General features: G+C 44.3%; 1 pseudogene; it reads right to left on the reverse strand.

Annotated features, from left to right (window-relative positions):
* Window positions 1-3,907: 3,907 nt before the first annotated feature.
* Window positions 3,908-26,125, reverse strand: LOC141108954 (lipid transferase CIDEC-like; annotated as a pseudogene).
* Between the last annotated feature and the right edge of the window lie 857 nt (window positions 26,126-26,982).

A 26,982-nucleotide genomic window follows, 5' to 3' on the forward strand; every position in this document is an offset into this window, starting at 1 on the left:
ATGTAATTTACGCAAGTTACGTCTCTGAAAACTATGAAGCATTGTGGTACTCCCACAGACTTTCAATGTAGTAACTAAATCCATTCAAAAAACAGAAGGACAGTCCACCTAAACATTGGGCCTGCCTTGACCCACCTACCACTTTTTGGCTAAACCTTTTTACCTTTCACGTCAGGGTTGCGGATGAGATTTCTGCTTACTGGCAGAGCAGTAGAGATCACTCTAATCCTCTTGGTGCCTAAGACACTTTCAAAGCATTCCCGAGGCATATTCATAGCTGAGGTCAATAATATAAAAAAAAATACTCCGGCACAGAAAGAACAGGCTGCGCAGCTGGTACGTCAACTGAAGGCATAGTTTATTGCCAACTCCTCTGATGCCACTAGAGAGTCTTGGATGGAAAGACATGGAAAGCTTGGATGGAAAGCTCAAGCTGCAGTGGACTGCTTAGTGGCATCCTCGGCTGATAAGAAATGCTTTTTCAGCAAACTGGCCTTATATGAGGAAGGGGAACAGACGGGCAGGCTTTTGGCCAGAATAGTGTAATCAAATCAGACTTCCCCGTCTATCGGGGCACTATGCACCCGTATGGGGAGGTTAGTAAATAACCTGAATTCTATTATGCAGGAGCTGGTGGAGTTTTACTCTGATCTGTATCGCTCTAGGCAGGGCTAAACATCAGCAGACTTGCAAGATTTCCTGCAAGGGATTGAGTTGCCCTGCCTGTTGGCATCCCAGAGGCAACTTTTAGATTCCCCCATAACCATGGAAGAGCTGCATCTGGCAGTCAACTCCTTTCCTTTTTGGTGCTGTTTTTGAGTATCCTGTACCCCCAATTCACTCTCCCTTGGAACACTGAGCCAATAACATAGCAAAAAAGAAGATCGATACGTTTGAAGTCTGTCTATTGCTGTCGGTAGGTTGGCGAGTGTCTGGGTACAGCAATAGGGCATATTACCAGTAGAAAGTCTAGTACGGTCCATAAATACCAGCAGCAACTTCTGCTGTCATTGCTACTTCTGTATAGAATTGTTCCCATGTGTTTTTGAAATAGTTTGTGATAAAATTCACAAGTATGAGTGATTTAATAGATAATTCATATAATGGCATTTGTTTACAACCAGAATAAATACATATTATACATCACTTTATATACAATAAAGAGTAGTAGGTTAGCAAACTGGTAACAGTCTGTGCTGCTCAGACAAAGCTTGTGAATTCCCACTCATTGATCTAACAGTTTCGAAGTTCTGTTTATAACTGATATGAATCTACTGAACCACAGTACAGAGTATAAAATACAGGACTGTGTGTGAAGGTACAAGACCTGCCTTGTGGATAATCATTCTCCAGCAGTGTATTGTCTCACCTAAAGTCTATACAAGGATATTAATATGTGATAAGTGTGGTGGGACATGTTTAAAAGCCTTTAAATGGCATATTTATGAAAACTAGAATTCCAACATTTTGTTCCCAATAACACTGGAATAGTGCTGAAAGCTGAAATCCAGGTGAGCAGCCATATGTGAAAAAAAATCCTGCCAAAGGGCTGTTCAGCCAGTTTTATAATTAACACTTCTGTGCCATGGAAGCAGATGATGCCACCACTTCCTAGTTATGTTTTGCAGCTTTGAATGCCACCTATTCACTTCCAAACTACTTACAGTACACCAGGATCATCAGCTCTTTCCATTGAGCAGAGAGGAGAAGAGCAGAGGGATCTTTCTGGCAGTGCAGTGTGGATCACAAGACTGACTGAACAGAAAAACAAGTCATTGGCCGGTAAAATAGTACCCCTACATGCATTCCCAGTTGTGCATTTAGTGATTTGCCCAATGTTTCATTTGATCTGAAAAGCTCATTATTCACATTCCATGGCGGCCAGCTGCCCGGCCACCAAACATTTTATATTTTATATTTATATATGACCATCCCACAAAGATATACTCATGAATTGCTTGAGATGGCCCAATCTTGTAGCAGAATAGTTATGCCCCGTACACACGGTCAGATTTTCCGATGGAAAATGTCCGATCGGAGCGTGTTGTCGGAAATTCCGACCGTGTGTGGGCTCCATCACACATTTTCCATCGGATTTTCCGACACACAAAGTTGGAGAGCAGGAGATAAAATTTTCCGACAACAAAATCCGTTGTCGGAATTTCCGATCGTGTGTACACAAATCCGACGGACAAAGTGCCATGCATGCTCAGAATAAATAAAGAGATGAAAGCTATTGGCTACTGCCCTGTTTATAGTCACCGCGTTTAGAACGATCGGATTTTCCGACAACTTTGTGTGACCGTGTGTATGCAAGACAAGTTTGAGCCAACATCCGTCTGAAAAAATCCATGGATTTTGTTGTCGGAATGTCTGAACAAAGTCCGACCATGTGTATGGGGCTTTAAGGGGCTAGATGCCTCTGGTGCTGTCTAAAGGAACAAAAAATAAATAAAAATAGTCTGTTGCTTAAAGATCCAGGAAAGGATTGGGCTGGGTTGTCCACAGTTCCCATGGATATAGTGACTGTTTTTGATGACCATCTTTCCTCTTTGGCAATCAGGAAAAATAAAGATGAGAGCTCCGGAAGCTGCACTGTTAAGTCAAGACACCAATGGCAGCTCCCATATGTCTACCTTGATACCTTCCTTTCAAGACTGCCCTAATCGTTTTAAGATAATGGGAAAAACATCCATCAGTATGGACTTTGAGCTGGCAATACATGGTTGGATTTTGATTGGGCAGCTCAACTCTACCATTTATATTAAAATCTATGAGAATTATTCATTGGTTCTTAACCAAATGGACTATATGAAAGATCAATTGCAATTACATGCTTGCAGTTAAAGCTGGCCATACGCTAGTAAATGTCCATTCAAAAATTCTCAGTACATTTCATGGCTTGATGAAAGTTATTTTTAATTATTTTGCTTTTAACATTTGAATTTGGAACGACTGGACTTTACCAAATGAAAACCACATTCACCATTAGAAATTTCTTTTTGTTTGAGAAAAAATTTTCTGCTCCTTTTGAATTTTCTCATCACTGCGGTCAAAATGAAACGTTGATTCGGCCCAACTAATGTAAATAAAAATCCAACAAACGTTCTAGAAATTTTTAATTTTTAAAAAAAATCTACTAGTGTATGGCCAGCTATAATTTGAAGCAGTAGCCCATAAAAATCTTTCTGTGCAAGACCACCTCTAGAGATTGACCACACTAAATGCTGATTTCTGATGTGGATGTTTTTTTTTTTTTTGTGCATTATTTTAAAGCCCAAATGAGTGTATGAAAAAAGATAAAAAGCAAAGGACACAGTAATGCTGCGTACACACAATCGGAAATGCCGCCAGCAAAACTCCGATGAGAGCTTTTTGTCAGAAAATGCGACCGTGTGTATGCTCCATTGGTCTTTTGCTGACGGAATTCCAGCCAGCAAAAGATTGAGAACATGTTCTCTATTTTTCGGTCGGGAAAAGTTCCTATCCCAAAATGCATTCGTCTGTATGCAATTCGGACACGCAAAAAAATCACGCATGCTCAGAAACAATTTGACGCATGCTTGGAAGCATTCAACTTCATTTTCTCGGCTCATCGTAGTGTTGTACGTCACTGTGTTTTTGGCGGTCGAAAGTTTAGAGAACTTTTATGTGACCGTGTGTATGCAAGGCAAGCTTGAGTGGAATTCCGTTGGAAAAACCATCCAAGTTTTTTCTGACGGAAATTCTGATCGTGTGTACACGGCATAACTCTCTAACTATCAATAGTCTGACTCCAAAGAAAAGAGACATTTCAGATGAAATGTAAATGAGGAACAGCTTATCAGTCCATGACCTGTAAACTCGGTTATTGGTGGAGTGAACAGCTCTTCATTATGGATATAGAAATTGTCCAGAGTCGGCAAACTCAGAATAGGGTTGGGAGGATCCTTCTGGGATAAAAGGGGATTAAATCTCTGAGAGCGGGGAGTGCCTTCTTCTCTATCGCCTCCAGCTTCAGCTTTTCACAGGTTCCAGCAGCTGTTCCATATAGCACGATGTACCCAGGAGGACATGACCCGTTGCCTTCATAGTGTAGAGAGTCCAGTGTGGCGCCTCCTTCATTACTCGCTTGGCGCTGTAGCACTGAAGATCATAGGACAGAGTGTATGCTCCATAGAGTGTGGCTTTGACACTGATGCATCCAATGAAATCCTGTGGACATGGGCGTAGCATAAGGGGTTGCAGGGGTCACAGTCGCAACCCCGTCACTAGCTCCAGGGGGCCCCTGCAGCCTCCCTGTTATATTATCATATCCGCCACAAAGTCCAGCTCCGATCTGCCCTAGGACCCCGCAGCTACCCTCCAGTACTGGGCTTCCACTTTGCCTTCCACAGTCCACACCCCTCTCATTGTTCTCATTGGCTGGGGAGAAGCTGTAAGCCATTACCTGAATGGACAAGAGCATGGGGTGAGAACAGCCCAGGATGGGGAGGTGTCTGTGCTGTGTGCTGGCAACATGGAATGGTAACCGAGCTCAGCGAGTTAAGAGGAGGAGAGTGCCCTCCTGTAGCCACGATGGGACCGATGTCACTGGTGAGGTAAGACACTGCTCAGTGTCTTCTAGCCACTAGCTGGGATTCTCTGTACCCCCCACCTGGGGATGTCGCTTGGCCCACTTCCCTTACAACTGGGGAAAAGACACACACCTCTAGGAGGTGACCTTCCCCCAACACCTGCCAACACTGACAGAAAAACCTTCAGAAATTGCTAAAACAAATCCCTTAACACCTCCTGAGGGGCTGCAGGCTCCAGATTTCGTGTCACATGGCTTTGCCTCCCCAGATCTAAGTTCCCCCCCCCAAAGCCCTCTAATCACCCCCTCCACCCTGGTGCTGAGCTTCTTTCCCAGTACAGCACTCTATACTGCTCCTCCTCCGCAGGGCTGAAATCACATTCCTCTACAACACAGCCAGTCAGCCATGATCTGCATAGGGTGTATTTTCCTACTGCAACTACACTGCCATTCCGACCAGGGGATTTCACAGATCAGAACGGCAACATAAAAGCAAGATATAACCTGTGAAGGCTGATAGACTGTGTGTAAAGGAATGTGATTTCAGCCCTGTGTATTGTGGGGTTGGTAGTGGGGGGGTCCAGGTCAACTTTTGCATCAGGGCTCACAAGCTTTAAGCTACACCTCTGCCTGTGGATGATTCTTTTTATAGGTCGAAGCTAATCCGAACCACATTGATCTTCTTCTGTAGCTTGCTGGACAGGGAAATGTGGTAGCCTGCTGTCTGGCAAAGTTTCTATGTTTGCCCTTTGGTCAGTGCAATGAAGACAACTCTGCTATTCACTGACTAAAAAGTCCTCATTGTCTACTCTGGTCCCATCTTCATCCAGAACCAGCTTGATAGCATCACTCATGAACAGAGCGTCCTGGGCCTTGTTCAGTAGATCTCCCAGACTACCCGCTACAATGCCCTAGAAGATGCTACGATCCCAGTTACTGACTCTGAAAGGTCGAGGCTTGAACGCTGGGCGAGAGAGGAACTGTTGAGTCATAGTAGCACTGACCGAGACACATTTGGAAAGAGATCTGGGGGAGAGGAGACTCCATATTTCTAAGAACGATCTGTTCTACTCGTTCAACTTCTCTTCCACCTGTTTAAGATCCCCCTCTGAACCACTTCTGGATCCCTGCAGCTTGTGATACGACTTTGAGGATGGATTAGCGTCAGTCTGTCCTCCTCCATCTGGCTGTTAGCTGTTCCCTATTACCTGGCTGGTCAGTTATGTGTGTATGATGTGTCCCCTCCCCTCCCCTTGTCCAAACTGCTTAACTGTAATGAATGAGCTCAGGTCATGACAATACAGTGCTCACCCTCCAGCTGTGTGGAAATAAACAGAAGGAGAGGTCATTAGTCATTGATCCACACCTGCATTGCATTCCTGGTTTATTGCCACAGGCTCCTGCCTATCCCCCATCCTCATCTTAGCCTGCTGTCACTGGGATGTTGCAATGGCTGCACTCATAGCTGAATCATAATTGCATCATCAATGCTGTGCAAGTGGCACAGGCTGCATAGGTTCCGGGTGCGATCAGCTGCTGCTAGGTTTGTATGGGAAAGGTCAACTGCCATGCTCTTTGGTTACACACACAGAAAGATTGGATTGGGCTATAGTGGAGGTATTTTAACAGTACCGGAAAGTCATATTACCGCATCTTCTCAAGGTTTTTAATGCAGCCTGGGAATGTCAGACCCTCCCTGACTCCATGACTAATGCCCTGTACACACGATCGGAATTTTCGTTCGAAAAACCTTGGATGGTTTTTCCAAGGAATTTTGCTCAAGCTTGGCTTGCATACACACGGTCACACAAAAGTTCTCTGAACTTTCGTCCGTCAAGAACACAGTGACGTACAACATGTACGACGGCACTAGAAAAGGGAAGTTCCATACAAAGCCATGATTCTGAGCATGCGTGTTTTTTTGCACGTCGGAATTGCATACAGACGAATGGAGTTTCCGATAGGAACTTTTTCCGACGGAAAAATAGAGAACCTGCTCTCAATCTTTCCGCCAGCAAAAGTCCGATGGAGCATACACACAGTCGGAATTTCCGACCAGAAGCTCACATCGGACTTTTGCTGGCAGAATTTCTGATCGCGTGTACAGGGCATTAAGCTAATAAAGTCCTATTATTCAAACCAGAAAAATATCTGCTGGACCCGAGCTCCTACAGACCCATATGCCTTTTGCAGGTGGATATTAAGATTCTAGCCAAAGTGTTGGCCCTGAGACTTAATAAGGCCATATTGTCAATTATCCATCCGGACCAATCAGGCTTTATACCTGAGAGGTCAACTGCGAATAATTTGCGTAGGCTATACAACAATATATAGTCCCAGGCTGATAACAAAAGAGATAGGGCCTTGCTGTTGTTGGACGCCCACAAGGCTTTTGACAGCGTATAATGGCAATACCTGTGGGCCACCATGGACAAGTTTGGGTTTGGCCCTTCCTTCCTATCTTGGGTAAAATTACTTTACAGTTCCCTGCAGGCAGCCAATAGAGAAGCATTTCATGCCTCCATGCCATTTCCCCTATATAGAGGTACATGTCAGGGATGCCCTTTGTCCCCTCTTTTGTTTGCCATTGCTATAGAGCCTATGGCTTACCTGATCCATTCAAACCCCTCTATTTGTGGCTTTAAATACGGCAAGATTCATGAAAAACTCATGCTCTATGCCGATGACACTGTTACTTTTGGGGGACACTGCGGATTCCCTGCGAGAAGCAATTTCGGTCATTACCAATTTTGGAGTATATTTAGGCTTGGTGATCAACTAGGGCAAAGCCTCAATCTTATTGTTAGACACGCCAGCTGACAGTCAGTGCCTTACACTCCAAAATATTCCTGTATCCTGTATCACTTAACTTGTCACCACTATTGGGCCAGTTCCGGGATAAAACTAATATATGGTCTAAACGTAAGATGTCACTAGTAGGTAGAGTGAATCTCATAAGAATGTTTTTTATGCCACAACTTTTCTATATTCTGCATAAAACACCAATGCTTGTTCCACTTAAAGAATTTTGAATCATTAATTCTACGTTCCCTTCTTTTATACGGCTTAATAAACCTCCGAAGGTTAAGCTCGAGCAACTGCAAAAACCTAAAGAGAATGGTGGTTTGGCTTTGCCCAACCGGTGGCTCTACTACTTGGCAGCTCAATTGCAACATATTGCCCGGGCTCTGCCCATGGAGTCAGCCAATGCAGAGGGGAATGTAGACCCAACCACAGCTCTGTTACACCACATCATGGGGATGCACAATGTGGGGATTGGAGGCTCTGACCTACACTAAATCCAACAAGCTTTTTCCCACATATGTTTGTATGCAGAAGGTATGGAATAAAGTCAGGCATTTACAGGATATCACTGGCTTTACTGGTTATAGCCCTATTTGAAACAATGGGTACTACAGGGAGTTTCAATCCTTGCCCTGTGGTACAAGATGAAAACTGTATGGCGTCACATGTCTGGTATACATCTTATCCAACAGCAAACTGAACTCCTTTACGGCATTGCAGACTAAATTCAGCCTTCCTCAATCAATGTAATTTCCCTATGCGTAGCTACGTCATGCCGTTAGGGCACAATCAGATGGAGTATTGTGGGTACAATCCCCGGCCCCTATTTTTCACTATATGACAGAAGTCTCTTACTACAAGGGATTTATATTCCAGTGCTATGCCATGCTTGTGTCCACATACTTGAAAGGCTTCCCATCCAAAGTGGTACCTAAATGGGAGAGTGACGTGGGCATATTTGAGGAAGAGCAGTGGGAGGAAGCTCTGCAGGTGGTTCAGCTGTGCTCTCTCAATGTGGCACAATGTCTGTCCCATTTGTATATCGCCTTGCGGGTGCATCCCTGAGTGTGCTAGGTGCTCTACGGACCTTATCCACCTACTGTGGCATTGCCCCTAAATACATCTCCACTGGTCGGGAGTTGTCGTCACCATCCACCTACTGTGGCATTGCCCCTAACTACATCTCTACTGGTCGGGAGTTGTCGCCACCAATATTAGGGTATTTCAGGTCAAAATCCCAATGGACCCTAAGCTCTGTGTATTGGGAATTCTAGATGACCTTCCAATTGAAGATAACCCTAAACAAGCCATAGTCGGGGCACTTTTTCAGGCCCGCAAGCCTATTCTCAGGCATTGGAAGGGGACAGAGCCTCCAACCCTATGAGAATGGACTACTCAAATAGGGGACACCCTGCGGCTGGAGAGGTACATATTCCAGCACTGGGGTCGCCTGGAAAAGTTTAATGCTCTATGATCTCCATGGTTAGATACACCCGGCCTTTTCCCCAGTGGATTTGGTTCTGGAAAGACTGCTACTTTAACAAAGAAGGTTGACTCTGCTCACACTGTATAATTGTTGGGTTTTGGGCTGTTATACTACACCTATCTAAAGGAGTGGGGTGTAAGTCAAAGGGGGGGGGCAAACCGGGCAAGAAAACATTAAATGTATAAGGATTTTTGTTTGAACAGGTGGATTGTGCTGACATGTCGGATTATTGTGTATGACAGTGTTTTATTTGGAATCTACAATGTTTGATTGTATGTCTTTGTCTCAATATACTCATTTGAGAGAACAAAAAAAACAGCAAGGACAGAAAGAAGAGAGCACAAGGATTTGAAACAGTAAATGTAAAGTGACACTAAACTCTGCTTAAAAAAACTATTTAAGTATGTACTCTTAGTTAATAAAAGTACCTTATTTTGCTCTCAGGCTTCAAAAAAATGTTTAAGTGCCAGGGACTTCTTTCCCCATGTTTCTGAACCAAGACAAAATGAAAAACCAAATCCAGCATGAAAACCCAAACTTAGCATAGAACCACATTGAAGTTTATAGGAGTTGATCTTGACTAATAATTTTAAGGCTAATAGGCAAGTGATTATCAAAAAGGGTAAAGGGGGCTTGGCATTGCCAATGGGGGACAAATACCAATACAATTTTTATTTTATTTTTATACTGGGCAGACTGGTCTCATATCCAGACCAACACTAAAGCCGGCTTGCATAAAGTACTGACTACTAGGACCAATTACAAGTTCCTTACACAATGGTATATAGTACCTGTCAGGATCACCCACTTTGTACCTGGATAGTCCCCCCCCCTTTTTTTTTTTTACAAGGTTGGAGAAATATCTAAGAAAATGTGGACATGCCCTGAGACTTAGCAATTTTGGATAGAAGTGCTCCATATATTCACAAAGTTGCTTGGAGCTGAGATTTTCCCCTTCCCAAATATGAGCTTTTGACTATCCGATGGCCCAGAATTCTCACTGTACAATTTCCCTTAATGGCCAAATTCTCACTGCTGCCAGGCAAACTATTGAAAAGCATGGAACTCAGTTACCCTTTCCATTGCTGGGGCCAAATCTAGAGTCTCACAGGTCATTAAACATGAGAAAACCAAGGCTGGAGTGGTCTCTGACCAAATAGGTAAATACATGGCAATATGGTACTCCTTGAGTATGCACTTTCAGGATACAGACTTTGCAAGCCTGTAGGAGATTTAGGAGGAGATTTTCTAAAACCGGTGCACACAGAATCTGGTGCAGCTTTGCACAATATCCAATCAACTTCTAACTTCAGCTTGTTCAATTAAGCTTTGCCAATAAAACCTAGAATGTGGTTGGTTACTATGCATAGCCGCACCAGATTCTGGGTGAAGCAGTTTTAGTAAATCTCACCCTTGGTTTGTATGTTTGCAAACCCTTTTTTCTTGGCTTTTTCTTACTCCATTCTGAAATCTCTTCCTTCACCCGTCCTTCCCTTCTTTCCTCACAGCTTCATTTCCCACAGACTAGAATATGTTTATGCATGAAGGAACCAATTGTTTGGTTAAATCTGTTTGTTCAGATGTTGGTTGAACTGTATATATTACTACTTTCTCAGTGTAATCTGACAGGGAAACTCACTTAGTCTATGTGGTATTACCTTTACATGAAGCTCTGTAATTACACCTTGGCATGACTATCTATTCAATACATTCATTTGTTTTTTCTGTCATTTTAAATAACATGCTTGGGGATGCTTTAAAGCTGCACATGGTGTCAGAGAACAATATAAATTGCATGAACAATCTCAGCAACATACACTGGCAGTACATATTTGGCTGTGCTGAACAGTTTTTTCTTTATTTTACAAAGAGCTTGAACATGAGCATAACAATTTGATTCATTTCAGTTTGAACATAGTAGTTAATTCGTTAATTTATTTATTTGAAATAAAACAGCGTGGGGTTCCCATGAGTATTCCAACCAGACCTTCTCCAGGCATGCAACCTATATGGCCAAGAAAGGAGGGAAGCAAGCATGTGGCCTCCCTTCCTGTACCAAACTAGGCCATATGTCATTCAACATTGGGGGGCAGGGGTAATTGCTGACTCTATACAAAGTATGGAGAGCTCCATTTAAATAGGACATGCCTAATTTTACCTAGCATTTTTTGTGGGTCAAATATATGAGGTGAGAGCACATCTGGTAGAGGTGGAGCACTTACAGCACCAGAGGTGGAAGTAGGGCTGGGGAAAAAATCGATTTGAATCTTGAATTGAGTTGAGAGGTCAAATCGATTTTTTAGATTTTTTTTTTTTCTCCAGGACCGCGCCGGTCCTGAGGAGCTGCGGGCAGGAGTTTTTAGGTGAGGCCGAGGCTTTGCCTAAAAACTCCTGCCCGCAGCTCCTCAGGACCGGCGCGGTATCCATCAAAAAAAAAAAAAAACCTTGATTCGAATCGTGAATCAAGTTTTTTTTTTAAGATCGCAGATTTTTTTTTTTTTGGAGAAAATCGCCCAGCTCTAGGTGGAAGAGTGGAAATGTGATGAAAATATGGTTTATATTTAAAGTGATACACAGCAAGTGGCACAGAGACCGATGCACATGAGACATTCATTTGACATTTTTATGTATTTGGTGGTAAAATAATTCTATATGTTGTAATTCACAGCACAACAATGGTTATATAAGCACTACACCATTTTTGTTTATTATTGCAATTATGTAACATATAAGAGTGTTATATGGTGGAAGATGTCAAAAATTCACATAAATTGGTATTGACCATAGCAGCAAACAGTTTTTTATATATATCATTTTTGAGGATGTTAGACGTTGATGGCAAATGTTTACTAGAGGAGAACAAAAGTGAGCATTTTAAGAAATTTTCTAAGCTCTCTGGTTGACTATTCTCTGGCAATGTCTGCATGCCCATGCTCAAAGACATGACATCATTACCAATCTTGCCAAAAATGCAATAGGCAATTGCCATGTATTGGTACATTTTTCTATTTACTCCTTAGATTTTTCTTTATTTAGCTTGTTCTTCTGAGTATACCAATCCCCCTGTGAAATCATCCCAAAAGAATTCTTTAGTGATATAATCCTCTACTTGCTATGATAAAACAAACACCATGCTGTGTGTTTTATGTTTTGCACAGGTGTACCAGAGACCACAACACTGATGCCCCGTACACATGGTCGGACATTGATCGGACATTCCGACAACAAAATCCTAGGATTTTTTCTGACGGATGTTGGCTCAAACTTGTCTTGCATACACACGGTCACACAAAGTTGTCGGAAAATCCGACCGTTCTGAACGCGGTGACGTAAAACACGTATGTCGGGACTCTAAACGGGGCAGTAGCCAATAGCTTTTATCTCTTTATTTATTCTGAGCATGCATGGCACTTTGTGCGTCGGATTTGTGTACACACGATCGGAAATTCCGACAATGGATTTTGTTGTCGGAAAATTTTATAGCCTGCTCTCAAACTTTGTGTGTCAGAAAATCCGATGGAAAATGTGTGATGGAGCCTACACACGGTCGGAATTTCCGACAACAAGGTCCTATCACACATTTTCCGTCAGAAAATCCGACCGTGTGTACGGGGCATAAGAGGGAAAACTGCAAGATAAAAACCAAGCCTTATCCTTGGTTGCTATTGCTATCGCCAGTTGTTCATGCTATTTATTTTTTCACTTTTCCAAAAAATACTTACATTATTTTATGCACAATTCTATCCACAGCATTTGTAAATTATCATATACGTCTTGCTTATTTTAGGATATATGCCTTTTTTATTTTATTTTTTTAGGATACATGCATTTCTAATATGAAACAGTAATAAGTAGATGCAATACTTGTCCTTGCTGGGTTTTTTTTTTTAAATCATTCTCTTTAATTAATAATAATGCAGTTTATACCTGCTCAGGCACTCAACAAAAAGTTAATTTGTTAATGTGATGTCAAAAATGCACAGCTTTTAAAATTTAATTTTGAAAGCCAGAAAACAATGTTATGTTGCAGTTAAAGGGAAACTCTAACAAATATTTGAGAGAGGCAGACGTAAGTTGAATAACCTGCTGTCTTCTTGGACCTCACAACTTCCTATGTCTGTAGCAAAGGTATTGTAAAAGCTAGCTTTCTCAGTTGTTTGTTATATACAGTATCTCACAAAAAATGTGTACACCCCTCACATTTTTGTAAATATTTTATTATATGATTTCATGTGACAACACTGAAGAAATTATACTTTGCTGCAATGTAAATAAGTGGGTGAACAGCTTGTATAACAGTGTAAATTTGCTGTCCCCTCAAAAAAAAACTCAACACACAGCCATTAATGTCTAAACCGCAACAAAGTGAAAATGTCCAAATTGGGCCCAAAGTGTCAATATTTTGTGTGGCCACCATTATTTTCCAGCACTGCCTTAACCCTCTTGGGCATGGAGTTCACCAGAGCTTCACAGGTTACCACTGGAGTCCTCTTCCACTCCTCCATGATGACATCACGGAGCTGGTGGATGTTAGAGACCTTGCGCTCCTCCATCTTTCGTTTGAGGATGCCCCACAGATGCTCAATAGGGTTTAGGTCTGGAGACATGCTTGGCCAGTCCATCACCTTTAGCCCCAGCTTCTTTAGCAAGGCAGTGGTCGTCTTGAAGGTGTGTTTGGGGTCGTTATCATGTTGGAATACTGACCTGGGGCCCAGTCTCTGAAGGGAGAGGATCATGCTCTGCTTCAGTATGTCACAATACATGTTGGCGTTCATGGTTCCCTCAATGAACTGTAACTCCCCAGTGCCGACAGCACTCATGCAGCCCCAGACCATGACACTCCCACCACCATGCTTGACTGTAGGCAAGACACACACACTTGTCTTTGTACTCCTCACCTGGTTGCCGCCACACACGCTTGACATCATCTGAACCAAATAAGTTTATCTTGGTCTCATCATACCACAGGACATGGTTCCAGTAATCCATGATCTTAGTCTGCTTGTCTTCAGCAAACTGTTTGCGTGCTTTCTTGTGCATCATATTTAGAAGAGGCTTCTTTCTGGACAGCCATGCAGACCAATTTGATGCAGTGTGTGGTGTATGGTCTGAGCACTGACAGGCTGACCCCCCACCCCTTCAACCTCTGCAGTAATGCTGGCAGCACTCATACATCTTTTTTTCCAAAGACAACCTCTGGATATGACGCTGAGCACATGCACTCAACTTCTTTGGTCAACCACGGCGAGACCTGTTAAGTGTGCCTTGGCCACGGTGCTGCAGCTCAATTTCAGGGTCTTGGCAATCTTCTTATAGCATAGGCCATCTTTATGTAGAGCAACAATTCTTTCTTTCAGATCCTCAGAGAATTCTTTGCCATGAGGTGCAATGTTGAATTTCCAGCGACCAGTATGAGAAAGTGAGAGCGATAACACCAAATTTAACACACCTGCTCCCCATTCACACCTCAGACATTGTAACACTAACCAGTCACATGACATTGGGGAGGTAAAATGGCTAATTGGGCAAAATTTGGACTTTTTCACTTAGGGGTGTACTCACTTTTGTTGCCAGTGGTTTAGACCTTAATGGCTGTGTGTTGAGTTATTTTGAGGGGACAGAAAATTTACACGGTTATACAAGCTGTACACTCACTACTTTACATTGTAGCAAAGTGTAATTTCTTCAGTGTTGTCACATGAAAAGATATAATAAAATCTTTACAAAAATGTGAGGAGTGTACTCACTTTTGTGAGATACTGTAGTAAGGCTAAAGTCATGTCATTTTGGGGGCTTGTAAATCCTGGGCACCACAAGAGTCCCCAGGAGCTAAAAGCCATTCAAGAGGTCAGTAGTAATTCAAAACATAAAAGAGCACTACAAAAAATATTCTGGTAACTATGACGTTAATATCTGTATTATTTTTCAGCATATGTTATTATTTATATTTCCTCCATATTTACATGTAAAGTAGATAAAAACAAAGACTATGTTTACTAGAAAGATGCCATCAATGTCACCTTCAGAGAGGCTTTAGATGTTCTTGTGTTACAGGTTTTGCTTGTGAAGGTTCTCTTTCATTATGTATTTAATTATTTATTTTACTTATAGGAATGCATTTGAAGTTACAAGACAAAGAGTTCATGTTTCCCCTAAATCACACTCCAACAGACTTCATCATCAAAGGAATCTCGGATGTACCTGAGCTACAGGCTCTGATCTTTCTTCTGGTTCTTCTCACTTATCTTGCCACTCTCAGTGGTAATGTAGCTATACTTCTACTGGTGTGTCTGAACCCTCATCTCCAAATTCCAATGTACACCTTCTTGGCCAATTTATCCCTCTTAGATATGTCTTGCTCGACAGCTGCTCTACACAAGATATTTACAATGTCTCTTTCAAAAGAGATATCAGTTTCATATCTTTCCTGCTTGGCTCAGTTATATATTTTTTCTTCATTAACCAGTGACCAGTTTTGGATTTTGGTAGCTATGAGTTATGATCGATATGTGGCCGTGTGTAAACCTCTATACTATCACATGGTCATGAATGGTAGACATTGTGCTCTGTTGGCTTCTGTCTGTTGGGTGTTGGGATTTTTAGAGGTTATTCCTCATGTAACTATACTGTCACGCTTCACGTGCTACAAGTCCAATAAGATAGATCACTTTTTTTGTGATGTTTTGCCAATTAGAGAAATCATATGTAGTGACACCACATCTTTGGATCTTTGTCTTGTTATAATAGGACTTACACATCTTTCATCAACTTTCACCTTGACCTTTATTCCGTATGTTTTTATTATCTCATCCATCCTCAAGATAAAGTCTAACACAGGCAGACTAAAAGCCTTCTACACCTGTTCCTCACACATAGTAGTGGTCCTCATATTCTATATGACAATTATTTTTCAGTATATAGCATCCAAATCAACCAACAGTAACGCATCCAACAAAGTGTTTGCCTTGTTAAATACAGCAATTGTTCCCATGCTGAACCCACTGATTTACAGCTTGAAAAATAAAGATGTAAAATCAGCTTTGAAAAGAATGATTAAGAATTGATGTATAAAGGCTGCATTTTTTGTTATATAAAAATTATAATTATATTTTTCTTTTTTAATTTCCATGCATTTAGAAAAAATAAAATTATACCGTTTGCATTTTCATATAGAAATGTGTTAATTTACCCATTTTTTTTATTATTTTACACTGTTAGTCAACCCAGGAATTATATAAAATATACAGCAGAAATGGTCTATGTTTATTGCTCGTTTTAAATGTTCATTTGTTATTTGTTACCTTCCATTCTTTTCTTTTTTTTTTTATAATAATTTAGAATGTGATGGGTTTGTGATACAGAATTGTGCGTGGCAGCAACATAAAATAATCTTTGATTAAACTCTGGGAACACCTGAAAGGTGGAGGTATAAATGGGTGGGGTTTCCTGACCTTAAGTGTGCGAATTCAGGAGTTTAAAACTTGTATAACTTTAGAAAATTACAATCTGTTTTCCAAATGTATTAGTGTGAAGTTGTTTTTGACCAGCTTCATCAAACCTGCATTTCTTCACCCACTAGATCCTATAGCTAAATTATCACAGTGTATATAAACTCTAAATCATTTTTTTAGTATATTTGGCATTGTACACCATTGTATACTGCTTTCTTAAGCATATAACTTTTTGGTGTTGCAAAATTTCTTACCCAGAGTTCCTGCCAGTAATAGCACTTCCTTTTGCATGCTGACAATGTTAGGTCACAGGCTCACAATTAGCATCAACATTGCCAACCTGCTTTGAGAGTACTTTTTATTAGCTCTGGGGTTGCCTATATGATAGGCCTTATAGGCAGCCCGATGGCCAACTGAAGGAGCACACACTGCAGGTTGGCAACACTGCTGCTAATTGTGAGGCTATGGCTTAGCATTGTCAATCTGCAGTAGAGGTAGAGGTATTAGCTTACCTTCCAACTGTCCCAGATACTGCAGGACCTTCCCGGAATTTCAACCATGTACCAAGACCGGTCTGGGCTGTATCCCGGAGCACAAAGCAGGAACAAGATCTGGTACTTGGCTCCCCTAACTTAATTTGCAGTGAAACGGCAGGAAGAGATTCCGGCTGCTGCGGTGGCTGTTGTCGGGGGATCATAGTGTCAGGGAAGCGCCGTATATACTACTGAGTGTCCTGGGTTCAGACTGCCTTCCATCTTCTACCAAAGTTTACTCACAGCCCGCTGCATCAGTACTCCACGGCAACTAGTTTATTCATTGTAAATAACCCAAGCTGTCTGTAAATCGCTATTCTTGGCCAGCATCGCCTGCAACCTCTAGGATGCTACACAGAGAACGGTCCTGCCCTGAGAGTGTGGTGCATATGTGAGCCAAGAGGGTATTTGGGTGTGGAGGTAAGCAGAAAGGGGGGTCTGAGGTTCATAGGGTGGTTTAGGGAGAGAGGTGGGTGCAAAGTTTAGCTGGGTAGGGGGGTTGGGAATCCAACATTTAGCAGGGCAGGGGCAGGGTGCAGTTTAGCATTGTGCAGAAGTTGTGGTGCAGAGGTTAGCTGAGAGGGGGAGTTGAGGTGCAGTGGTTAGAAAAGAAGGGAGTTGGAATGTACAGGTCAGCAAGGGGCGGTTGGGGTGCAAAAGTGAGAAAAGAGGGGGTAGGATACAGACATGAGCAGAAAGGGGGGTTGGGGTGCAAAGGTGAGTGTAAGAGAGGGGGTCTGGCGTACAGAAATGATCGGGGGGTGGGGTTTGGGGAACAGAGGTTAGCAGAGGGGAGCGATTTGTGGTGCAGAGTATAGCATAGAAGGGGGTTTTGGGTGTAAAGGCAAGCACATACCTTCGAACAATCATGGAACGTGCAGGACCATCCCAGGGTTTAATTGAAATCCTGGCATCCTGCAGATCCAAGGTAAATTCCACAGCAGGGCCGGTCCTAGACGGGGTGCACGGGGTGCAGTGCACCCGAGCGCCAGAGAGGTGGGGGCGCTGAAGCGCCAGAGTGCTCCCCTCCCTCCTCCTCCTCCTCTTGTTTGTGTCCAGCGGCGCCTCTCTGCCGGTTTTCTAAGAAGAAAGGTGCCGCTGTATTAACTGCTCAAGCCGGAGATGAGAAGGGAGGCAGAGCGGCTGGTCTCTGTGTGGAGAGAGACCAGCCGTGAGTGATGTCGCGTGCGGGGGGGAGGGGGGGAGGAGCGGTCCGTGCTGACACATTCTCCTCCTCTCTGTGTCTCTCGCTCCTGCTGCCTGCTGTGTACACTTCTGTTCTCCACCCAGGCGGCGTGGCTGCACACTGTCCTCTCCTCTCCAGCTGCCGCCCGGGTGTTTTTATGTACTGTACCCTAATGGAGGGGGGGGGGTCTGTACTAATGGAGAAGGGGGGTCTGCCCTGGGGGGTCATTACTAATAGAGGGGGTCTGTACTAATGGAGGGAGGGTCTGTCCTGGGGGGTCTGTAGTAATGGAGGGGGGGTCTGTAGTAATGGAGGGGGGGTCTGTCCTGGGGGGTCTGTAGTAATGGAGGGAGGGTCTGTCCTGGGGGGTCTGTAGTAATGGAGGGAGGGTCTGTCCTGGGGGGTCTGTAGTAATGGAGGGGGGGTCTGTCCTGGGGGGGTCTGTAGTAATGAAGGGGGGGTCTGTCCTGGGGGGTCTGTAGAAATGGAGGGGGGTCTGTCCTGGGGGGTCTGTAGTAATGGAGAGGGGGTCTGTCCTGGGGGGTCTGTAGTAATGGAGAGGGGGTCTGTCCTGGGGGGTCTGTAGTAATGGAGGGGGGTCTGTACTAATGGAGGGGTGTCTGTCCTGGGGGGGGTCTATACTAATGGAGGGGGGTCTGTCCTGGGGGGTCTGTACTAATGGAGGGGGGTCTGTCCTGGGGGGGTCTATACTAATGGAGGGGGGTCTGTCCTGGGGGGTCTGTAGTAATGGAGGGGGGTCTGTCCTGGGGGGTCTGTAGTAATGGAGGGGGGTCTGTCCTGGGGGGTCTATACTAATTGAGGGGGGTCTGTCTTGGGGGTCTGTACTAATGGAGGGGGGTCTGTCCTGGGGGGTCTGTACTAATGGAGGGGGGTCCGTCCTGGGGGTTCTGTAGTAATGGAGGGGGGTCTGTCCTGGGGGGTCTATACTAATTGAGGGGGGTCTGTCTTGGGGGGTCTGTACTAATGGGGGGTCTGTACTAATGGAGGGGGGTTTGTACTAATGGAGGGGGGTCTGTCCTGGGGGTCTGTACTAATTGAGGGGGGTCTGTCCTGGGGGGTCTGTACTAATGGGGGGTCTGTACTAATGAAGGAGGGGTCTGTCCTGGGGAGTCTGTACTAATGGAGGGGGGTCTGTATTAATGGAGGTGGGGTCTGTACTAATGGAGGGGGGTCTGTCCTGGGGGGGTCTGTACTAATGCAGGGGGGTCTGTCCTGGGGGGGTCTGTACTAATGGAGGGGGGTTTTCCTGGGGGGGGGGTCTGTACTGAGGAAGGTCTGTACTGAGGGAGGGGTTTATACTTAGTGCGGGTTCTTCACTGATGGAGGGGGTCTATACTTAGTGGAGGGGGGTCTGTACTGAAGGGCGACTATAGTTGGTGGAAGGGGGAGTGACCCCAACCCTAGTGATGCCAATGCAGCTGCGGGCTCTTCTTTCCCCCCTCTCCCCCTCCCTCTCCCCCCTCCCTCTCCCTCTCGCGCACGCTGCTGTACTAGTGAGCAGCGCTTGCCAGCACAGCTGCCCACTATGTATCTTCCCCCGCCTTCATATGCCCAGGGAAGAAACAGAATAGAAAAAGGAGCAGAGAAGAGGATTGTGGGACATGTAGTCCCGAGGACTGGCAGCCCCACTGTAACACGGAAACTGGAGCTCACACAGCATGCTCAACTGAATGGGAGAGAGAGAGCCAGGAGTCCGGGAAAGCTTTCAGGGAAGTACACCCAGGACTCCAGAGGGAGAGGACATTGCTGAGGGAACCCCATCAGAGAGAGAACCCCGCTGCCCTGCGCCACCAGAGGGAAAGCCACACAGCCTAGCACCATCCCTGGTGGAGAAAGGAATGGAGTCATTGTCAGAATACAGATCTGGGTGCTATCCAGCGGAGTCACCACGGGCAATTCAGAGTGAGCTGACTCCTGATCAGAGGAACCGTTGCTGTATCGCTGGGTCAGGTGAGAGGGTCGATTGGCCATTATTTACTAACGTCCATAGGAAATGCAGTCTCTGACCATCTCCTGTACTATGTCTGCAGTCTCTGACCATCTCCTGTATTATGTCTGCAGTCTCTGATCATCTCCTGTACTATGTCTGCAGTCTCTGATCATCTCCTGTACTATGTCTGCAGTCTCTGATCATCTCCTGTACTATGTCTGCAGTCTCTGACCATCTCCTGTAATATGTCTGCAGTCTCTGATCATCTCCTGTATTATGTCTGCAGTCTCTGATCATCTCCTGTATTATGTTTGCAGTCTCTAATCATCTCCTGTACTATGTCTGCAGTCTCTGATCATCTCCTGTACTGTGTCTGCAGTCTCTGATCATCTCTTATATCCTGTCTGCAGTCTCTGATCATCTCCTGTAGTATGTCTGCAGTCTCTGATCATCTCCTGTAGTATGTCTGCAATCTCTGATCATCTCCTGTACTATGTCTGCAGTCTCTGACCATCTCCTGTACTATGTCTACAGTCTCTGATCATCTCCTGTACTATGTCTGCAGTCTCTGATCATCTCTTATATCCTGTCTGCAGTCTCTGACCATCTCCTGTACTATGTCTGCAGTCTCTGATCATCTCCTGTACTATGTCTGCAGTCTCTGATCATCTCCTGTACTATGTCTGCAGTCTCTGACCATCTCCTGTACTATGTCTGCAGTCTCTGACCATCTCCTGTACTATGTCTGCAGTCTCTGATCATCTCCTGTACTATGTCTGCAGTCTCTGATCATCTCCTGTACTATGTCTGCAGTCTCTGATCATCTCCTGTACTATGTCTGCAGTCTCTGATCATCTCCTGTATTATGTCTGCAGTCTCTGATCATCTCCTGTATTATGTCTGCAGTCTCTGATCATCTCCTGTACTATGTCTGTAGTCTCTGATCATCTCCTGTATTATGTCTGCAGTCTCTGGTCATCTCCTGTACTATGTCTGCAGTCTCTGACCATCTCCTGTACTATGTCTGCAGTCTCTGATCATCTCCTTTACTATGTCTGCAGTCTCTGATCATCTCCTGTATTATGTCTGCAGTCTCTGACCATCTCCTGTACTATGTCTGCAGTCTCTGATCATCTCTTATATCCTGTCTGCAGTCTCTGATCATCTCCTGTAGTATGTCTGCAGTCGCTGATCATCTCCTGTAGTATGTTTGCAGTCTCTGATCATCTCCTGTACTATGTCTGCAGTCTCTGATCATCTCCTGTACTGTGTCTGCAGTCTCTGATCATCTCTTATATCCTGCCTGCAGTCTCTGATCATCTCCTGTAGTATGTCTGCAGTCTCTGATCATCTCCTGTAGTATGTTTGCAGTCTCTGATCATCTCCTGTACTATGTCTGCAGTCTCTGATCATCTCCTGTACTGTGTCTGCAGTCTCTGATCATCTCTTATATCCTGTCTGCAGTCTCTGATCATCTCCTGTAGTATGTCTGCAGTCTCTGATCATCTCCTGTACTATGTCTGCAGTCTCTGACCATCTCCTGTACTATGTCTACAGTCTCTGATCATCTCCTGTACTATGTCTGCAGTCTCTGATCATCTCCTGTATTATGTTTGCAGTCTCTGATCATCTCTTATATCCTGTCTGCAGTCTCTGACCATCTCCTGTACTATGTCTGCAGTCTCTGATCATCTTCTGTACTATGTCTGCAGTCTCTGATCATCTCCTGTACTATGTCTGCAGTCTCTGATCATCTCCTTTACAATGTCTGCAGTCTCTGACCATCTCCTGTACTATGTCTGCAGTCTCTGACCATCTCCTGTACTATGTCTGCAGTCTCTGATCATCTCCTGTATTATGTCTGCAGTCTCTGATCATCTCCTGTATTATGTCTGCAGTCTCTGACCATCTCCTGTACTATGTCTACAGTCTCTGACCATCTCCTGTACTGTCTGCAGTCTCTGATCATCTCCTGTACTATGTCTGCAGTCTCTGATCATCTCTTATATCCTGTCTGCAGTCCCTGACCATCTCCTGTACTATGTCTGCAGTCTCTGATGATCTCCTGTACTATGTCTGCAGTCTCTGATCATCTACTGTACTATGTCTGCAGTCTCTGACCATCTCCTGTAATATGTCTGCAGTCTCTGATCATCTCCTGTACTATGTCTGCAGTCTCTGATCATCTCCTGTACTATGTCTGCAGTCTCTGATCATCTCCTGTATTATGTCTGCAGTCTCTGATCATCTCCTGTACTATGTCTGCAGTCTCTAATCATCTCCTGTATTATGTCTGCAGTCTCTGATCATCTCCTGTACTATGTCTGCAGTCTCTGATCATCTCCTATACTATGTCTGCAGTCTCTGATCATCTCATGTACTATGTCTGCAGTCTCTGATCATCTCATGTACTATGTCTGCAGTCTCTGATCATCTCCTGTAGTATGTCTGCAGTCTCTGATCATCTCCTGTATTATGTATGCAGTCTCTGACCATCTCCTGTACTATGTCTGCAGTCTCTGATCATCTCTTATATCCTGTCTGCAGTCTCTGATCATCTCCTGTAGTATGTCTGCAGTCTCTGATCATCTCCTGTATTATGTCTGCAGTCTCTGATCATCTCTTATATCCTGTCTGCAGTCTCTGATCATCTCCTGTACTATGTCTGCAGTCTCTGACCATCTCCTGTACTATGTCTGCAGTCTCTGATCATCTCTTATATCCTGTCTGCAGTCTCTGACCATCTCCTGTACTATGTCTGCAGTCTCTGATCATCTCCTGTAGTATGTCTGCAGTCTCTGATCATCTCCTGTACTATGTCTGCAGTCTCTGATCATCTCCTGTACTATGTCTGCAGTCTCTGATCATCTCCTGTACTATGTCCCCAGTCTCTGATCATCTCCTGTATTATGTCTGCAGTCTCTGACCATCTCCTGTACCATGTCTGCAGTCTCTGATCATCTCTTATATCCTGTCTGCAGTCTCTGATCATCTCCTGTACTTTGTCTGCAGTCTCTGACCATCTCCTGTATTATGTCTGCAGTCTCTGACCATCTCCTGTATTATATCTGCAGTCTCTGATCATCTCCTGTACTATGTCTGCAGTCTCTGACCATCTCCTGTATTATATCTGCAGTCTCTGATCATCTCCTGTACTATGTCTGCAGTCTCTGACCATCTCCTGTCTGGGGGCTCTTTCTAAAAGACTCTCTAACAGAAGCCCTCTCTGTGTGCATCAGAGAGACCCCCCTCCAGGTCTCATTAGTGTACCCTCTTCCTGTATTTTCTTTATTAAAAGATCACAGGAGGATCCCAGGGTAACAAAGACTTCTTAGGGGAGCATCTCTGTGTTTGAGTCGTTGCCATAGAAACATTTGTAAAGGGGAGGAGTTGGTAAGATGACCACGCCCATGTGGGGGCGCCAAAAATATTTCTGCACCCAGGCGCCGGTGACCCTAGGATCGGCCCTGTTCCACAGCCCAGTGCCGGAATGATTTCCTCACGATTGCCTCCCCTGCAGCTCTATTCTCCTAGTGTGCTGCCAAACCCCCGCCCCCCCCTTACTCTAGCACTGCCGGCTCTCCTGCCAGATGTTGTGGGGCACAGGGGTTCTGCATTGAGAGCAGCCCCTTTCTTTCCTGAACACATTGTATGATCGGTACCAATTGCTCCTGTGTTCATTCATAATTGAAGCGTAGCAAACTGTGCTTACTGTGCTTCAGTTTGTGAATGAACAGGAGCCTCTGTCTCCTGTTCATTTATCTGCAGTGTAGTTGAGGCTGCAGAGAAAGGATTTGAAGAATCTGTGTCCTCAATTCCTTTATCTGTCTCAAAAATGAGACATCAAGGGTTTGTTTAGACCCATGATAATTCACCAAAGCTCCCCTTCCCCCAACAGTCCAGTTAAAAATTAAAAAATAAATACAAATCAATACAATTCTTAAAACTTTTTCATAATTTATATTCCAGTGCTATGCCATGCTTGTGTCCACGTACTTGAAAGGCTTCCCGTCCAAAGTGGTAAATGGGAGAGTGATGTGGGCATATTTGATCCATTTGTATATCGTCTTACAGGTGCATCCCTGAGTGTACTTGGTGCTCTAGGGACCATGGAGACCTTATCCACCTACTGTGGCATTGCCCCAAGCTACATCTCTACTGGTCAGGAGTTGTCGCCACCAATATTAGGGTATTTCAGGTCAATATCCTGATGGACCCCAAGGCCTGTGTATTGAGAATTCTAGATGACCACCGAATTGAAGATAACCCTAAACAAGCCATAGCCAGGGCACTTTTTCAGGCCCACAAGCCTATTCTCAGGCATTGGAAGGGGACGGAGCCTCCTACCCTAGGAGGAGAGGTACATATTCCAGCACTGGGGTTGCCTGGAAAAGTTTAATGCTCTATGATCTCCATGGTTAGATACACCCGGCCTTTTCCCCAGTGGATTTGGTTCTGGACAGACTGCTACTTTAACAAAGAAGGTTGACTCTGCTCACACTGTATAATTGTTGGGTCTTGGGCTGTTATACTAAACCTATCTAAAGGAGTGGGGTGTAAGTCAAAGGGGGGGGGGGGACCGGGCAAGAAAAACATTAAATGTACAAGAGTTTTTATTTGAACAGGTGGATTGTGATGACATGTCGGATTATTGTGTATGACAGTGTTTTATCTGGAACCTACAATGTTTGATTGTATGTCTTTGTTTGTCTCAATATACTCTTTTGAGAGAACAAAAAAAACAGCAAGGAAAGGAAGAAGAGAGCACAAGGATTTGAAGTAAATTTAAAGTGACACTAAACTCTGCTTAAAAAAATCTATTTAAGTATGTATTCTTAGTTCATAAAAGTACCTTATTTGCTCTCAGTCTCCAAATTTTTTTTAAGTGCCAGGGACTTCTTTCCTCATGTTTCTGAACCAAGACAAAATGAAAACCCAAATCCAGCATGAAAACCCAAACTTAGCATAGAACCCCAGCCATGTTGGAACAGGAAGGGGTCATCCCCACAAAGGTGGGAGCATGAAATTGTCTAAAATGTTTTGGTATGCTGCCGCCTTAATAGTTCTCTTCACTGGAACTAAGGGGCCAAGCCCAAATCCTGGAAAAAACCCCACACCATAACCCCCCCCTCCACCAAATGATTTGGACCAGTGCACAAAGCAAGGTCCATAAAGACACAGATGAGCGAGTTTGGGGTGGAGGAACTTGACTGGCCTGCACAGAGTCATGACCTAAATCCGATAATAATAATTCTTAACTCCAGTCCTCAAGTACCCCCAACAGGTCATGTTTTCTGGATTTCCCTCAGATGAAATGGCTGTGGTAATTACTAAGGCAGTTAAACTAATCAAATCACCTGTGCAGAATAATCGGAAGCCTGAAAACATGACCTGTTGGGGGTACTTGAGGACTGGAGTTGAGAAACATTGGGATAGAACACCTTTGGGATGAATTAGAGTGAAGACTGCGAGCCAGGCCTTCTCGTCCACATCTGTGCCTGACCTCACAAATGCGCTTCTGGAGGAATGGTCAAACATTCCCATAGACACACTCCTAAACGTTGTGGACAGCCTTCCCAGAAGAGTTGAAGCTGTTATAGCTGCGAAGGGTGGGCCAACTCAATATAGAACCCTACAAACAGACTGGGATGCCACTAAAGTTCATGTGCGTGTAAAGGCAGGTGTCCAAATACTTTTGCTAATATAGTGCATTTTGAGATGCTGCCCCAGGTGTTCCCTATGGACAGAAGCAAAGTAGGCTTCATTATTTCTTTGCTTTCTGACAAAACCTTGGCTTGTGCAAACCCTCTATGGGAAACACAAATTCCATTGTTCAGAATTACGCTGAGTTTGTGGCCTTCATGAAAAGGGTATTTGATATTACCGCTCGCTCCACCTCTGCTGCCAAAAGCCTCATGTCCATTTAACAGAGTACAAGAACTGCTGCCAACTACGATATTAAATTCTGTACTCTGGCAGCAGAGTTTGGTTGGATCAATGAGGCTCTCATGGCTGCTTTTTCCCATGGCCTCTCTGATAACATTAAAGATGAGATTGCAGCTCGAGATATATCTAGGACTCTTGAAGAGTTGATCTCGTTTGCCATTCTCATCGATTCCAGACTCTGAGAGAGACCTTCCTATAAGAAGTGCTTGCATAAACCTCCTGTATGTTTGGCTCTGAGCTTTGCATTCCCACCCATGCCTCCCTCACCTCCCATGCCTCCTAGGTCCAAGTCCTCCACTGCTATAGAGTGAATGCAGCTGGGCTTCACACATCTCTCGGCCGAAGCGAGGGTCTTTAGGAGGAGGGAGAGATTGTGCCTTTACTGTGGCCAGGCAGGTCACTTATTGAAGTCTTGTCCAACCCGTTCGGGAAATGTACCTGAGGTCCTGTAGGTGTTAGACCTTAGGTGACATTTTTCCCCAGGTACTAATCGATTCAGGTGGTGCAGGCTTGTTCATAGATAGTGCCTTCATGTCGAAGTACTCGATAACGCTGCAGCCTCGTGCCTCCCCACTTGCCATTGAGGCTATTAAATACCTCTACAGCCTGCCCATGTGACCCATGAAATGGCTTTGTTGACCATGGCTTTAGGGGTTCTTCACTATGAGACAATCCTTTTCCAAGTAATTTCCTCACCTCATTACCCAGTTGTCATTGGTTATCCTTAGTTAGAGAGGCACAATCCTTCATTTGATTGGCATAGTGCCGAGGTTCTGTCATGGTCACCACAATGCACTAATGCATGTTTTCAGAAAGTGATTAAGGTCATGTGCACGTCTTCAGTCTATTCATTGCCAGAAGAGTAATGTGAATTCAGTGATGTCTTTGACAAAGGTCAGGCTGGGATTTTGCTGCCACATTGGCCTTTCCTCCTCGTGACCGGGTTTACCCTCTGTCTGTCTCGTAGGATAAGGCTATGTTGGAGCATGTTGCGGATTTACTTTCCCGGGGGTTAATCCGCAAATCCTCTTCTCCCTCTGCTGCTAGATTTTTCTTTGTGAAAAAGAAG

The sequence above is a fragment of the Aquarana catesbeiana genome, linkage group LG09 (genome assembly GCF_042186555.1).
Source record: "Aquarana catesbeiana isolate 2022-GZ linkage group LG09, ASM4218655v1, whole genome shotgun sequence".
In the NCBI taxonomy this organism is placed as follows: Eukaryota; Metazoa; Chordata; class Amphibia; order Anura; family Ranidae; genus Aquarana; species Aquarana catesbeiana.